Source organism: Lithobates pipiens, unplaced genomic scaffold (assembly GCF_037356315.1).
Source record: "Lithobates pipiens isolate NorthernLeopardFrog02 unplaced genomic scaffold, aLitPip1_a1.2 Scaffold_18, whole genome shotgun sequence".
Taxonomy (NCBI): domain Eukaryota; kingdom Metazoa; phylum Chordata; class Amphibia; order Anura; family Ranidae; genus Lithobates; species Lithobates pipiens.
In genome coordinates this window covers 483,462,735-483,477,427 of record NW_027507758.1, presented here as the reverse complement: position 1 = coordinate 483,477,427, position 14,693 = coordinate 483,462,735, and the positions used below count along the sequence as shown (strand labels likewise).

Here is a 14,693-nt window from a genome sequence, read left to right as displayed (position 1 = left end):
AAAGCGGTACCATTATTTTGCATGAAAATTTGGCGTTTTATATTGTAGTCCTGTAATTCTTAGGAATAACTCTCTTAAATCTGTCCAAACCAGAGTCTAGCAGACATCCCGGGTATGATAAAGTTTGAAAAATTAAATCATAAATTATAATATAAGAAATAATTATAAATAATTGTACCAAATAATAATATAACAATAATAAAAATTATTCAATAATGTAATCACATCAAAAACACTGAAATTTGCTCGGTTGCAGAATTGTCACTGTCATTACTTTTCAGTATTTGATGACGAATCTCCCCACAAATCGCTATCGCTCAATTCTGCGAGTGATTCTAATTTATTATCGCTGTTTTCTAGCTGCTCTAAAATCATTTTTGATGTACAGTGACAGTTTTGGTTGCTATGGACAATCTCCAGTTTCCAGGTATAAAGAACAGCTTTTATTATATAAAACTACATGCAGGACACTGGGCAGACCACTAGGGACAACGGGGATGTGAAATATTTACATACAGCAATGTAATCTGTAAGATTACATTATACTGTATGTATACTGTTTATTTCACTTTTTGAATTTGGCGCCGATCTCCGTGCCCGTGCGCCGCAACGCTCGCAGGGCACGGAGATCGCCGATGTGATAGATCGAGCGAGACACGGCTCGCTCGTACAGCGGGGAGACGACGCTGGATCCGAGGGAGAAGGTGAGTATTCCTCCTCCTGGATCCAGCGATGCAGTCCCGAGTCTGACTCGGGGATACCGCTTTTGGTATAAAAAATCCACCCCGAGTCAGACTCGGGAATACCGTCAGGGGGGTTAATAGAGCCTCTGGGCGATTTATGCCATAGTATGCTATTATGCACCACATATTAGCACATTATGGCCAACTTACCTGTCAAGCCCTCCAGAGCTGCGCTGTCTCCACTCCTGCTGGTCACAGGCGCTTCCATCTTTGCTCTGTCTCTTTTCTGGGTTCACTGTCCAGCTACTTGAATGGCTTGGCCATAATAATGTCACTCCTGCGCATGTGGACAGGAGTCACTTCATAACGGCACAGTGTGGATGTCATAAATGTGGTCTGAGCTGCGCATGCACAACTCAGATGACATTACAATTGACAGGTCAGAGACCCGCTTGGGTCTCTTTGATTATAAAAACACCACCTGTCAGCATTTTTTTCTCTTTTCAACTTTAATATCGCTTTAAAGTTATTGCAACAAAAGTGATTCTGCTAAATTTTAAAGGGTGGAGAATGTTCATTTTGTATTGTATTTTTACAACAGGAAAAAAACAAAAAAAAAAAACATCAGAATTTTTTATCTGGTAAAATGTAAATGACTTACCACCTATATATATATGCTGATAAGATTTTCTGTGTTAAAAAGTGTGTGTTGCACCACATCCGAGAAAGCGTCACTTAAGGAGGCGGGGATTCGCAGTGAATATTTTCATCCACAGATACAAATTCAGCGATGGTCAACGCTCTAAAGAAACAGAAACACTGCCAGGAGTAACATTCTGATGTACATGATCATTATTACACACACAAAAAAAAAAAAAAAAAAAACTCTCTCTCCTAAAAACAGCAGGCACAACAAAATAAATGTATACATAAATCCTTAAACTACACCTGTGCCCAGGCTATGGACAATAAAGAAGAACTTTCAGTGTTAAAAAAAATGTAATATGGGTCCATATATATTGAAAACAAAAAATGTGTAGCACCACTATAAATAGTATACAGTGCAAAAATCAATCTGCAAATAAATGGGTGTAAAAAAATAAAATAAAAAATCAATAAAAGGAAAAAAGAAGAAATACATTTCTGCCTGAAGCCTGATATGTGGGCATTACTAATGTTGAGCTTAGATGCCACCGCCCCCTGTTCAGTTAGCACACCTGTCGGGAGCACTGTCCGTTTCCCCCCTTTCAGTCTTGTCAAGCAGGCTCAGCTGGATCCACTACCCAGTGATCCAGCTTCACTGGTTGCTAAGACGCAGGTAGCTGTCCAGCACAGCATTACTGGTTGCTATGGTGCAGGTGGCCAGCAATATCAACCTTTACAACCAACATAAAAAAAACTTTCATACTCCAAATTATGGCCAGTGCAATCTTTGGACAAATCCAGGTTGCCATTGCTCATGATTTGGTATTTGAAAAGTAACATGAAAGTAGTTGGTAGTTTTTTTCAATCATTGTTTCAGACATTTTGCTGGTTAAAAAGCCCAAACTCCCCCCTTAAACAATACACAGTATTGCTCTACTGGAGGTTACACAGATCTGAAGACTCCCTTTCCATTCCCATGAGATAGCACCAGGTTACCTAGTGGTCACATGGTCCACAATACCTGAAGTTATTTTCTTCACTCTCGTTAGCCAAAGAAGAAATAGGTGGGGAAGTAAAAGAAAGGTGATTGAGTATATGCCAAAGTTCTATAGATTTTTAGGGAACTAAAAATGTCATATTAAAAAAAAGGAGCTAAACTCACTGATTTAACGGTTTCCCAAAACAGTAACATTCAAGGTATGCTGTGAATAATTGTCCCAGTTGCTTGTGCTCTCAACTGAACTGTCAAACTATTAAAAGAGAAGTATGAATTTAAGTATGAACTTAAACTCCAAACATTTCTACTCACCTAGGTGTTGCAGCATCAAACCAATGCTGCATCTATCCCCCGCCGACTCTGCAGTGAGAAATGAATGACCAAACACTGCTGATCGCTCAGTTCTCACTTCTAGGTCACAAGAATATAGTGCTGCGCTCCCAAGATAAAGTAAAGCAATGAGAGAGTGAAAAAACTAAAAACCTTATCCCACAAAATTAATATATGTGACCTTGTGACACGTTGTCTAATCAGATACACTAGGGACTAGCCCAAAAATAAAATGTTCATAATATATATATATATATATAAAAACAAGTCAGATATATATCAACATATTGGTGAAGTGCCCAAACAACAAATGTTATGCGTGACGTAACCCACTATAAAGGGCACTAACCCCAAACTAAAGTGCTCAAGTGTATATATCTAAAAATCACATAAATCAAATGTATATAAATGTATACATAAAACAGTTAATCCATGAACAGCAAAGTGTCATGTGTGATGAGATGTAAAAAGGTGGTCAAACACGTTTAAAGTGCTAAGTGCATATGATGAACAAAAACAAAAACAACAAAATAGTCGAGCCGCTCGAGTGTAGGCGTCACTTCCGGTCTCCATATCGGATATTGTATACGGAGGGCGGAAGTGACGCCTACACTCGAGCGGCTCGCTCGTAGTCTGCTGTACTGTATGACTCACCCTTGCTGTTTGTGAGTAGTTTTAACCGTTAAATAAATCTGTGGTTTTAAAATTTACTACACTATGGTTGCCTTCATATCGATCTCTTGAGCATCATTTGAATCCATCTATGGAGCAGTTATATGGACGGTGATAACAGTATGGGTATTTGAAGTCCCCCTCCTGATTCCCTGTGTGTCTCTGAAAGGGCTACATATACGCTGTATACCTTACAGCGGTGAGGTAATTACCTGGTGTGCCTAGCAAACACGTGGAATCACTGAAGTGGAGAAAGAGAGTTTTTTTGCACTTTGCAAGCACCAAGTCACTTTATTATTGCATCTGATATTTTCACTGCAATATTCACCTTGTTGGGACTATTTTGTTGTTTTTGTTCATTATAAGGGAATACTTATTAAGGTTGCCAAAAGATATACGGTACTAGGTTAAAGGTCTAAGATAATATGCTTAGGCGTGCATTTCACTAAGTTCAGAATTAAGATGCAAGATGTTGACATATTAGGATGCATCTGTCTGCGGTAAGAGGTACAAAGCTAAGATAGGACTGGTTACGCAAGAATATGGTCAGTCAGCAGATGTTGAAATGACGAAATAACTATCAGAAGACTGTATTTCACCTTTGACTTAGATAATGTCATGAGTTTAAGAAAAATGTCGATGTATGTATGAATTACCTGATTGGTTAAACCACAGGGCTGTCCTTCTGTTCAAACTAAATAAAATTGTTGTGTGTGCTTCAATAGGCACATTCATTATTCACGTACAATAGTGTGTATGTGTAATGTTTTGTCCACCGGTGAAAGGGACCTCCGCCCTTCAATCCTAGCCTAGGCTACCAGGGGTTACTTACAGAAGACGAGCAACCTAACAGTTTTGGTACCAGCAAAGTGGGGTTCGTCTCGTCTTGCGACAGGTAAGTCACTTTACTCTTTTTTACCTGATTGGTGAATGGTGTAAACACTTACTCTGTCCGGGCGGCCGCTACGAACTTAGTTTAAAATTAAAAGAAGTAACTGTGCCTTCGCGATGGACTAGGCTGGTCACTCGGGAGGTGAAAAGGGCTCGCAAGGAATTTATAGGTTTAGGGGAGTCCGACTAGGTTGGTCTGACTTAAAACTATTGGTGATAGTATTTTTAACACGGGAAGTAGTAGATTACGCCCGTGACAAAGGGATTGGTGGAGTGGACGCCCATTTGAAAAAATTTTTTTTTAAAAAAAAAAGTGCACTATAAATTGATAAATGTATTGCAATACGGTTATTTCATGTCTTAAAGTATATTAAGAATATGTCTGTTTCTCTCTAGGTACACGTGTAAGTATATAGAGTATAAGTTTTAATATAGAGTATAAGGAAAATAATTGTTGTTGTTTAAATGAGTGCAGAATATGAGGAGCCCTCTTGTAGTGACATAGCATCCGCCTGCCCCCATTGCACGTTAGGTCTACTCTTCCTAAGAATAGATGACAAGTGGATTTGACTGACCACCAGACCAGGGGGGTTCTCTTGCAGACTTGGTGTAAGAGGGGTATATCCCGCCACCAGGAAAAATTTACCCTTCATCGTATATTAAGGGTAAATCTTCATAGTTTTATATAAGTCCATCTGCCCCAAAAAAGATCAGGGATCCTACTCCCAGACCAGAGACCGGATTGTTGGACAAACCGGGTGTTATCACCTGTGTCCTGCCACTAGACACACACTGCCCAGACTACTAGATGGGGAATACTGCAGCAACCCAAGCTATGGCCACCCCATCACCCTATGAATTTGTCAGTAATATGATCCCTGGCCCCCAGGTAGAACCATTTTGGACACAAGTCCGAGAAAGGTGTCAGCAATTGGGGATACATGACCCAGGGCCATATGGTCCTTGTACTGAGGAAGACTGGCAAGAAGTCAGTAAAATTTGTCAGGTACATAAGCATTCTTATCCTCCCTGCAAAGGGGCTGACCCACAATACATGAAGGATTGTTTCTGTGCATGGAACAAATGCCTTGGAAAATATAGGCAATTGTGGACAGCAAGGACATTGGAAATCCCAGTGCCCTTATAGGACTGGACAGATTAGAGCAAGAGGCAGAGGCAGGGGATTTAACCCCCAGACCCGCCCACAGTATCCCCGTTATCTGCCATACCAGAACCCTCGTCAACCACTACCCCAATATCCTACACAGCCACAAATAATGCACCGAGGGAAACTCTGTTGGTATTAATGGGACACCTGTCACCCATCCCATCACTCCACCACTGACTGTAGCCACTCCAGAAGGACAGAAATTATGTACCCAAACTTTTGCCGTCTTGTCCTCATGCCCTGTGCCCCTTATGGGACGGGACCTCTTGGCACAACTGTGTATTACCATTAAGTTTAATAAAGAAGGTTCCCTTACCGCTAGTTCACCATTATGTGACTTACATGGCCCTAAGCGACATGCACACAGAGGGTTCCCAAAAAGACATGCACACAGGAGTTTCTTTCTAATGATACCTTCCTCCCTTGACCATCACACAATTTGGGCAGAAAACAAAGGTAGTGTGGGCTTTATTAATTGCACACCATATGCACCCCAAATGCGGTCAGATGCAGGGATACAATATCAAAAACAGTATCCCCTACCCCCAGAGAAAGTCCAAGGCATCTCCCCTCAAATTAATGATTACATATCAAAAGGTATCCTGAGACCAATCATCAGTCCCTGGAACACACCCATTTACCCTGTAAAGAAGGCCAGTGGCGAGTGGAGACTCGTCCAAGACCTCAGAGCAGTAAACAAACAAGTGATTCCCCTCCCACCCCTAGTCTCAGACATCACTTTTATTTTCTCATGCATACCGGCAGACTCTCTATGCTACACAGTAATTGATTTAGCGAATGCTTTCTTTAGCATTCCCATTGCAGAGGAAGCCCAACCTATGTTTGCTTTCTCCTGGGCCGGGGGCCAACTAACCTGGCAAGGGTATGTAGACAGTCCAGCCGCCTTCTCTATGGTACTCAACGAGACTGTCAAGTCTTGGACATCTGAGCGAGGGTCGGTACTGATACAGTATGTGGACGACTTGCTCCTGTGCAGTCGAACTGCTGAAGATTGTGCGGTCGATTCAACATCACTGTTACAACACCTAGCTCACGCCGGGCATCTAGCCTCAAGGAAGAAAATACAATGGTGCCAGCCACAGGTAGAATACCTAGGGTGCATTCTAAAGGAAGGGACAAGGCTAGTGTCCCCCAAACGTGCCGCAGCCCTTCGAGCTCTCAGTCCCCCAAAAGACAAAGCCGCCCTACTCTCGTTCTTGGGTGCAATGGTATATTGCCGCCAATGGATTCCTGACTGTTCTCATTATGATAGTATCCTAAGAGAGGCTACTGGCTCGACAGCCCCTAAATTAATAGATTGGACTGAAGACAGACTACAAGCTTTTCAAGCTCTATTAAACAGTCTGTCAAATGCTCCCGCCCTGGGATTGGTAGACTATGGTAAAGCTTTTCAACTATACTGTGTAGTCTCGGGGACCTCTTTTGCCGCGGTTTTGACACAACAGCATGGAACAGGCTACCGCCCTGTCTCCTACCTATCTAAAAAAAACTCCCCATCCAAGTACAGGGAATGCCATCCTGTCTCCAAAATCTTGCTGCCTGTGCAATGGCTGTACAAGATGCAAACAAATTAGTGCTAGGTCACCCATTGACTCTCTATACCACTCATTCAGTCACGCATCTTATTCAGAACATGAATACCCAACATATGACCTCGCAAAGACTTAGTGGTTATGAGATAACACTGATGAACACTGATAACCTCACACTCAAATATGTGCCTGCCAGCAACCCCGCTGTGCGCCTTTTGCATTCCATGTTGCGTTTACCACATGACCCAGACATTATACATGACTGTTCGGAAAAGGTTGCTGCTATTACCAGTCCCAGACCTGATCTCACTGACACCCCTATCTCAGGTGCAGAGGATGTTTTCGTTGACGGTAGCTGCTCACGTCCCTCTGACTCCACCTTTTTAACCGGTTATGCAGTTGTTCAACTACCAGACATCGTACTGGAGGCAAAATCATTACCTCCTTCTTCAGCCCAGGTAGCAGAGTTAGAAGCCCTCACTAGGGCCTGCATTCTATTCACCGGTAAAGAGGTGAACGTCTACACAGACAGTAGATATGCTTTTGGAGTGGTGCATGATTTTGGTGTGATATGGGCCAATAGAGGTTTTAAAACCGCAGACAACAAAATAATTGGCAACTCCACACAGATTAGTGCTCTCCTCCAAGCCATTCTTTTTCCAAAAAAGGTAGCCATAATTAAAGTAAAGGCACACTCCTCTGACAGCAGTCGTGTTTCAAAAGGGAATGCTTTTGCTGACAGAGAAGCTAAAAGAGCTGCTGCCTTTTCCCCTAACCCACCTGCCCCCACAACAATGTTTTTCAAGGAACACTTCGCAGCACCTAACTTTAAAACTGTTATAGCACAGATGCAATCAATGGCCACAGAAGATGATGTCCATTTTTGGACAAAGGAAGGATTGACCAAAGACCCTGAAGGTCTTTGGTCAAAAGAGGGGAAGATCCACATGCAAGAACAAAATTATCACCCTTTGAGGTCCTCATGGGAATCCCCGCAAACATAGAATTACCCTCATTAGACCAAGACACTGATATTGACATTTATTCCCAACAGGAAATGTACGTGAAAAACCTGGTAAGTATGCTCCACGAAATAAACGAACAAGTTTCTGTCACCTTTTTTCCCTCTTCCCACAGAACCAACGCATCCCTTCATCCCTGGGGATAAAGTGCTGATCAAACAATTAGCACAAAGAAAGAGTATCGGACCGGCTTTCTCAGGACCATGGAAGGTGGAAAAGGTATCCAGGACCGCAGTGTTAACAGACCTAGGAAACACCTGGATCCACGCCAGCCGTCTTAAAAAGTGTCCCCAGCTTCCCTCGACTCCAGAGCCCCTGGCAGTGACAGAGAGCAGCAACTCCCAAGAACAAGATCTACAAGAAGTTCAGAGAGGCATAGAACAAATTTCCCTGGAAGATCCCACACCCCCTCAAAAGGACAAAACAGAGCCAACAACTGCCGGGATGAGAAACGAAGAAGAAGAACAGAACTCTTAGATAACAAATAATCAGAACTTTAAAAAAAGATGCTTTCTCCATCAGTGTCAGGGAAGGCTGTATGCCTTTGGGGTAGTCTGGTACTATTTGTATTCCTGCCCACATGGTTGATAGCTAACTGTATATATCATCCAGAAGATTTAGGTCTATTAAAAGGGATATGTGGACCACCTAAGATGAATAATACCCCCGGCCAAAGACATAGTAGAAGTATTGTACCCGTTAATGAGTCACCTAAGGGACTGACTAACAAGATGTTACTACTAAAATTCAAATATAGCTATGCTCAAAAATCTGGTTTTGAGAAATGCTGGATTTGCAGCAAGCTACATCCCAGTACAGCTAGAATCCCTCTCATGGCAGTCCCCTTGAATTTTACCCCCCTCCTTAATGGAACACCCCCTATCGTCCTAACGAATGTTACTAGGACCCGTCCAAATAAAACCCTCACTTTCCAAATTATAGGTAGAAGCCACTTCCCAGACTGGTGTTTCCGACTGGGAAACACCACAGATGGAGCCGAGGTTTGCAAACAAGCAAAACTTAACATTTCAATGACATCATTTAACAGTCCTTCTTTCTTCCATACTTCAGATCCCACCCTAAATGCCACCTTTTTAGACTTTCTTAGCTCCAGTACCAAGACTACAATACACCAATTAATGTCAATTCTGGTGCTCTCTGGCCTTTCTGATACTCTTAGGAACGTGTTCCATAAACGACCCCTAGCTCTAGGAAATACCATATATATATGCTGCGGCAAACTCTGTCACCCCTGGATCCCAACCAAACCCCAGGGGTGGTGTTACCTTGCAGCCCTGGTTCCTATCATGGGGGTATTAGGGGATAACAAGGGAAGTCACCTCCTTGAAGCCAGCATGCATCCTAGATATCCCCTTAGACACCGTAATAAACGAGAATTGTTTTTAGAAAAAGATATGGCCTGGGCATGGTTCCCTTCCTGGACAGGGTGGGGAATTGACCTAATGAAAAGATTAAATAATTACACTGGCATAATTGATGAGATTCTGGAGGAAAATTCTGATGACATAACCAAACTAAATCTAGAAACTAGGGCAATTAGGAAGCAACTAGAACTACATGAGTTGGCTATAGAAAGTATGAGTGCAGCCCTTACTGGCCTCTGTGAGACTACTGAGGATTATGAGTGCTGTACCTGGATTCATAATACCAGCATCGAAGTCCCAGACTACTATGACGTTATTGCCCAACACAGGGAAGAGGTAAATAAACTACAGAAAGAGGCAAGGAACATAGGAAAAAACTGGGATCCCTTCTCGAGCAGTTTTAGTTTTGGGGGATTAATATCTTGGCTCCGAAATGCTGCCATGACAATTGTCACTGTGATTCTCTTCATTCTATTTTTATATGCCTGTTATAAGATAATCAAATGTTTATGTAAAAAGGGAAACACGGTCGCTCCGAAGGATCTGAAACTCACTTCCATTGTTAAGGATCCAACGGTATGGTATAGAAACCAAGAGCATAAGGGTTCGGAGTATGAAGCCTGTGCTATTAAATTAGAAAAGGAATGATCATTATGTAAATCACAGAATGATCAAAGGAAGGATTATAAGGGAATACTTATTAAGGTTGCCAAAAGATATATGGTACTAGGTTAAAGGTCTAAGATAATATGCTTAGGCGTGCATTTCACTAAGTTCAGAATTAAGATGCAAGATGTTGACATATTAGGATGCATCTGTCTGCGGTAAGAGGTACAAAGCTAAGATAGGACTGGTTACGCAAGAATATGGTCAGTCAGCAGATGTTGAAATGACGAAATAACTATCAGAAGACTGTATTTCACCTTTGACTTAGATAATGTCATGAGTTTAAGAAAAATGTCGATGTATGTATGAATTACCTGATTGGTTAAACCACAGGGCTGTCCTTCTGTTCAAACTAAATAAAATTGTTGTGTGTGCTTCAATAGGCACATTCATTATTCACGTACAATAGTGTGTATGTGTAATGTTTTGTCCACCGGTGAAAGGGACCTCCGCCCTTCAATCCTAGCCTAGGCTACCAGGGGTTACTTACAGAAGACGAGCAACCTAACATTCATCATATGCACTTAGCACTTTAACGTGTTTGACCACCTTTTTACATGTCATCACGCATGACACTTTGCTGTTCATGGATTAACTGTTTTATGTATACATTTATATACATTTGATTTATGTGATTTTAGATATATACACTTGAGCACTTTGGGGTTAGTGCCCTTTATAGTGGGTTACGTCACACATAACATTTGTTGTTTGGGCACTTCACCAATATGTTGATATATATCTGACTTGTTTTTAGATATACAGTGCCTTGCAAAAGTATTCGGCCCCCTTGAACTTTTCAACCTTTTGCCACATTTCAGGCTTCAAACATAAAGATATAAAATTTTTATTTTTTGTGAAGAATCACCAACAAGTGGGACACAATTGTGAAGTGGAACGAAATCTATTGGATTTTTGAGACTTTTTTAACTAATAAAAAAATGAAAAGTGGGGCGTGCAAAATTATTCGGCCCCCTTGCGTTAATACTTTGTAGAGCCACCTTTTGCTGCGATTACAGCTGCAAGTCGCTTGGGGTATGTCTCTATCAGTTTTGCACATCGAGAGACTGAAATTCTTGCCCATTCTTCCTTGCAAAACAGCCTGAGCTCAGTGAGGTTGGATGGAGAGCGTTTGTGAACAGCAGTTTTCAGCTCTTTCCACAGATTCTCGATTGGATTCAGGTCTGGACTTTGACTTGGCTATTCTAACACCTGGATACGTTTATTTGTGAACCATTCCTTTGTAGATTTTGCTGTATGTTTGGGATCATTGTCTTGTTGGAAGATAAATCTCCGTACCAGTTTCAGGTCTTTTGCAGACTCCAACAGGTTTTCATCCAGAATGTTCCTGTATTTGGCTGCATCCATCTTCCCCTCAATTTTAACCATCTTCCCTGTCCCTGCTGAAGAAAAGCAGGCCCAAACCATTGGATCCTGACAGAACAACCCTGCAACCTGAATGTCCTGGCCTTTAGGGCTAAGTACGCTACACAAATCTCTAGAATGTTGATGGGTAAGGTCCTCTCGGTTTTGGACCATCTCCCTTAGACAGTCGTCTCTTCCAGAACTGCTCCTCAACCCAAAAGGCGAATAGAAGGACCCTTCTTTGCCCTGACTACCTGAACCAGCTCCTTTATGGCACTGATTTTTACCTGGGGTAGAAACACACTGTTCTGGGTTGTATCTATGACCAGACCCAAGTACTCTAGTCTTCTTACTGGTTTTAAAGAAAACTTCTCTAAGTTGAGGACCCAACCTAGGTACTCCAGGTAGTTGACTGTGGTGACCAAGCTTTGGATTGATTCAATGCGAAAAGATCAAATTTTTAGGAACCAGTTTAGATCTTTAAGTTCTAGAATGGGTCTGAAATCTCAATTTGGCTTTGGCAATAAAAACCTAATCCCTGCTCTTGCATGGGAACTACCACAATTGCTTTTTGCGACAAAAGTCGCTCCAACACTTGAAAGAAAGACTTCTTTTTCTCTGGGTCTTTGGGAACATTTGATCTGAGGAAACGAGGAGATGGGAATTCTTGTAACTCTAGTTTGTAACCTAGAGTTATTGTGGAGACCACCCATCTGTCCTGAAAATCCTCCTGCCAGACCCTTGAGAACTGTAGCAGTCTTCCCCCCCACTTGAACGAGTGGGGGCGCCCCTTCATAAAGAGGCTTTAGTGTTCTGTCTTGTAGATTTCCTCCCCCAGGACTTCTTTTGTCCCTGGGGCTGACTCTAAGTTTTACCTCTTGAGCCTGACACTGGAGGCCGTCACAACTGCCTGGAGAAAGAACCCGTTTAAATGAGGGACATTTACTCCTTTTCTTAACTGGCAAAAGGGTACTTTTCCCACTTGAGATCTTTTGGATATAATTGTCCAAATCCTCCCCAAAAAGCCTTGCACCACGGAAGAGAAAACCAGCCAGAGCTTTTTACATGTCATTTTGGCTGACCAATTTTTCAACGATAAGATTCTACACATATGCACCAACCCAAGCGTAAGGCAAGAGCCTTAGGGATAAAATCTCTGATTTCATCAACTGAAAAACACAAAGCCACTGGTAGGTTGGCTAACTCCCAAGCCTGCTGTTCAGGGAGAACCTTGAGCACCTACTTCAAGTGGTCTCTCAAGGATTGACATACCCCAATTACCACCACTGCAGGTTGAGCTACTGAACCCACCAAGGAAAAACATTTTTTTTAATAGGAATTCCAATTTTTTATCGATTGGATACCTAAGCTTTTAAATGTTGTCAACAGAACAAGTCAGGCTTTTATTCTCAGAGGATATAGCAGCGTCAATTGCCGGTATACCCCACATCTTTGTGAATTTTTCCTCCATAGGATAAAGCAGGGATATGCAATTAGTTGCAGAACTACAAGTCCCATGAGCCATAGCAAGACTCTGACAGCCACAAGCATGACACCCAGAGGGAGAAGCATGATGGGACTTGTAGTTTTGTAACAGCTGGAGGTCCACCAATTGCATATCCCTGGGATAAAGTGTTGAAAACTTTTTATAAGGGAAAAAAATGTTTATCTGGGTGATCCCACTCATAATAAATAAGCTTTTCCAGCAAGACATTAACAGGAAAAGCATGTGCAGTTTGAGGAGGCTTCAGTGAACCCAAACAAGACGTGGGTTTTTCAACCGACTTAGTTTTATGTAACTTAAATGTGGAGTGGATTATTTCAGCAAGAGTTTGCACCAGCAATTTCTCATCCTGTGAAGCTGAAGAGGGTCCTTCCCCACTTGATTCCTCAGAAGAGGAGTCATTAGTCTCATCCCGGTCCTCTGAGGGGGATTTGTCTCTCCTTTCCCAGAGTTCCTCTGTTTGAGGGTCCTGGGTGGTAGAAGGAGACCTAAGTTTTCTTCCACTTTGTGAAGATGCGATTAAGGCCATTAATCTTTTCTCTAATCCACTTATGGTTAAAGGGAAAAACCTGAGTAATATATACAGGGGCTGAAATGTCAGAAGCAGTTGCAGCCCCTGACCCCGACGGCTCACTCTGACCAGCCTCCCCAGGTCCTTCAAGGGGGAGATGGTGCTGCAGAGGAGGGTCCCTTTGAGCCCATTTCCTGGGGTATTTGTACCTCCCCTTCTGCCCATAGTACCAAGCACAAAATGTAGAGGTACTACCAGAAATGCACCCACTGCTGAGCAATGTAGTCCAGCAACTGGCACCGCTATGAAGGCTCAGTCTGGTGCCAAGTAAATGTTGCCTGGGAATGCTTGTGTCACCCAAACTCACATGCCCCCATCTGCTTTGTGTCCCTCCTTGAGCTGTGTGCGCCTGCAAAAGAGTGCACTTTATAGCTTTGTATAGCCCGCGTTGTGGGCGTTAAACCACACCGATGTCACGCTAAAGCTCCGCCACCCTCCTCCGACCACCCCTTCTGCCCCCCCTTTAAAAAAAAGACTGCTTTTCTCGTGCAAGCCAAGTGCTCCAATCCTGATCGCACATGCAGGGGAGGCAGGGACGGAGGAGAAAGGAGGGCCAGTAGATGGAGAGCCGCCGTAATGGCGGAGGGAGGTGGTGTAGCATCCGCCGACTGCCCTATGGCTTTTAGCTTGAAGGAAGCTGTGGGCGGTTATTCCCGAAAACAAACCCCCCCCCCCCCCCCCCTTCCCGGAGCATGGGCTTGGAGGAGTGTGCAGCTTGTGACACAGACAAGACTGACAAGCATGGAAAGGTACGTGCTCTTGACAGCCCTCTGCGACTTTAGGCATAGCATACATCTACTTAAAGGAGAAAACCCACAAAAATTAGAAAAATTCCTTAGGAATCTCCCTTACCTTACCCAGCTGCAGGGTTCTGTGGTAACAGACCCAATCTTCACCTCTCACTGTGAGTTCAGTTTAGAAACCCTTCAAGGAATGGGGCCCCCTTTTTATCGGGTGATCCGCAGCTCTGGGCCTGTAAAGCACCCCGCCAGGAATATGGCTGAAAAAAAATAAATACTGGATCCCAGGGTCCAGCTCTCTAAAAAGAGAAGTGTTACAGGTAAAACCTTGTTTCTTCGGACACGAGGACCGGGTACCATTCAATTTGGTCTGGAAAAGACACTTTGAATGGATCCAGTTGCATGGCTTGCGAAAAAAACCGAGGTACTCCCAGTAAGGGGAGGGGTTATATAGGGGGCTAAACTTCCTCTCTAGGGTGTGCCGGTGTCCATCACCTAATG

At 42.9% G+C, this 14,693-nt stretch overlaps 1 long non-coding RNA gene across 1 annotated transcript; it reads left to right on the top strand.

Moving 5' to 3' along the window:
* Positions 1-3,304: 3,304 nt before the first annotated feature.
* On the top strand, positions 3,305-10,418 carry LOC143988693 (uncharacterized). The gene is made up of 2 exons (XR_013276897.1): positions 3,305-4,222; positions 8,077-10,418. It is a non-coding gene; the product is annotated as an uncharacterized LOC143988693 (long non-coding RNA).
* The last annotated feature ends 4,275 nt before the right edge of the window (positions 10,419-14,693 follow it).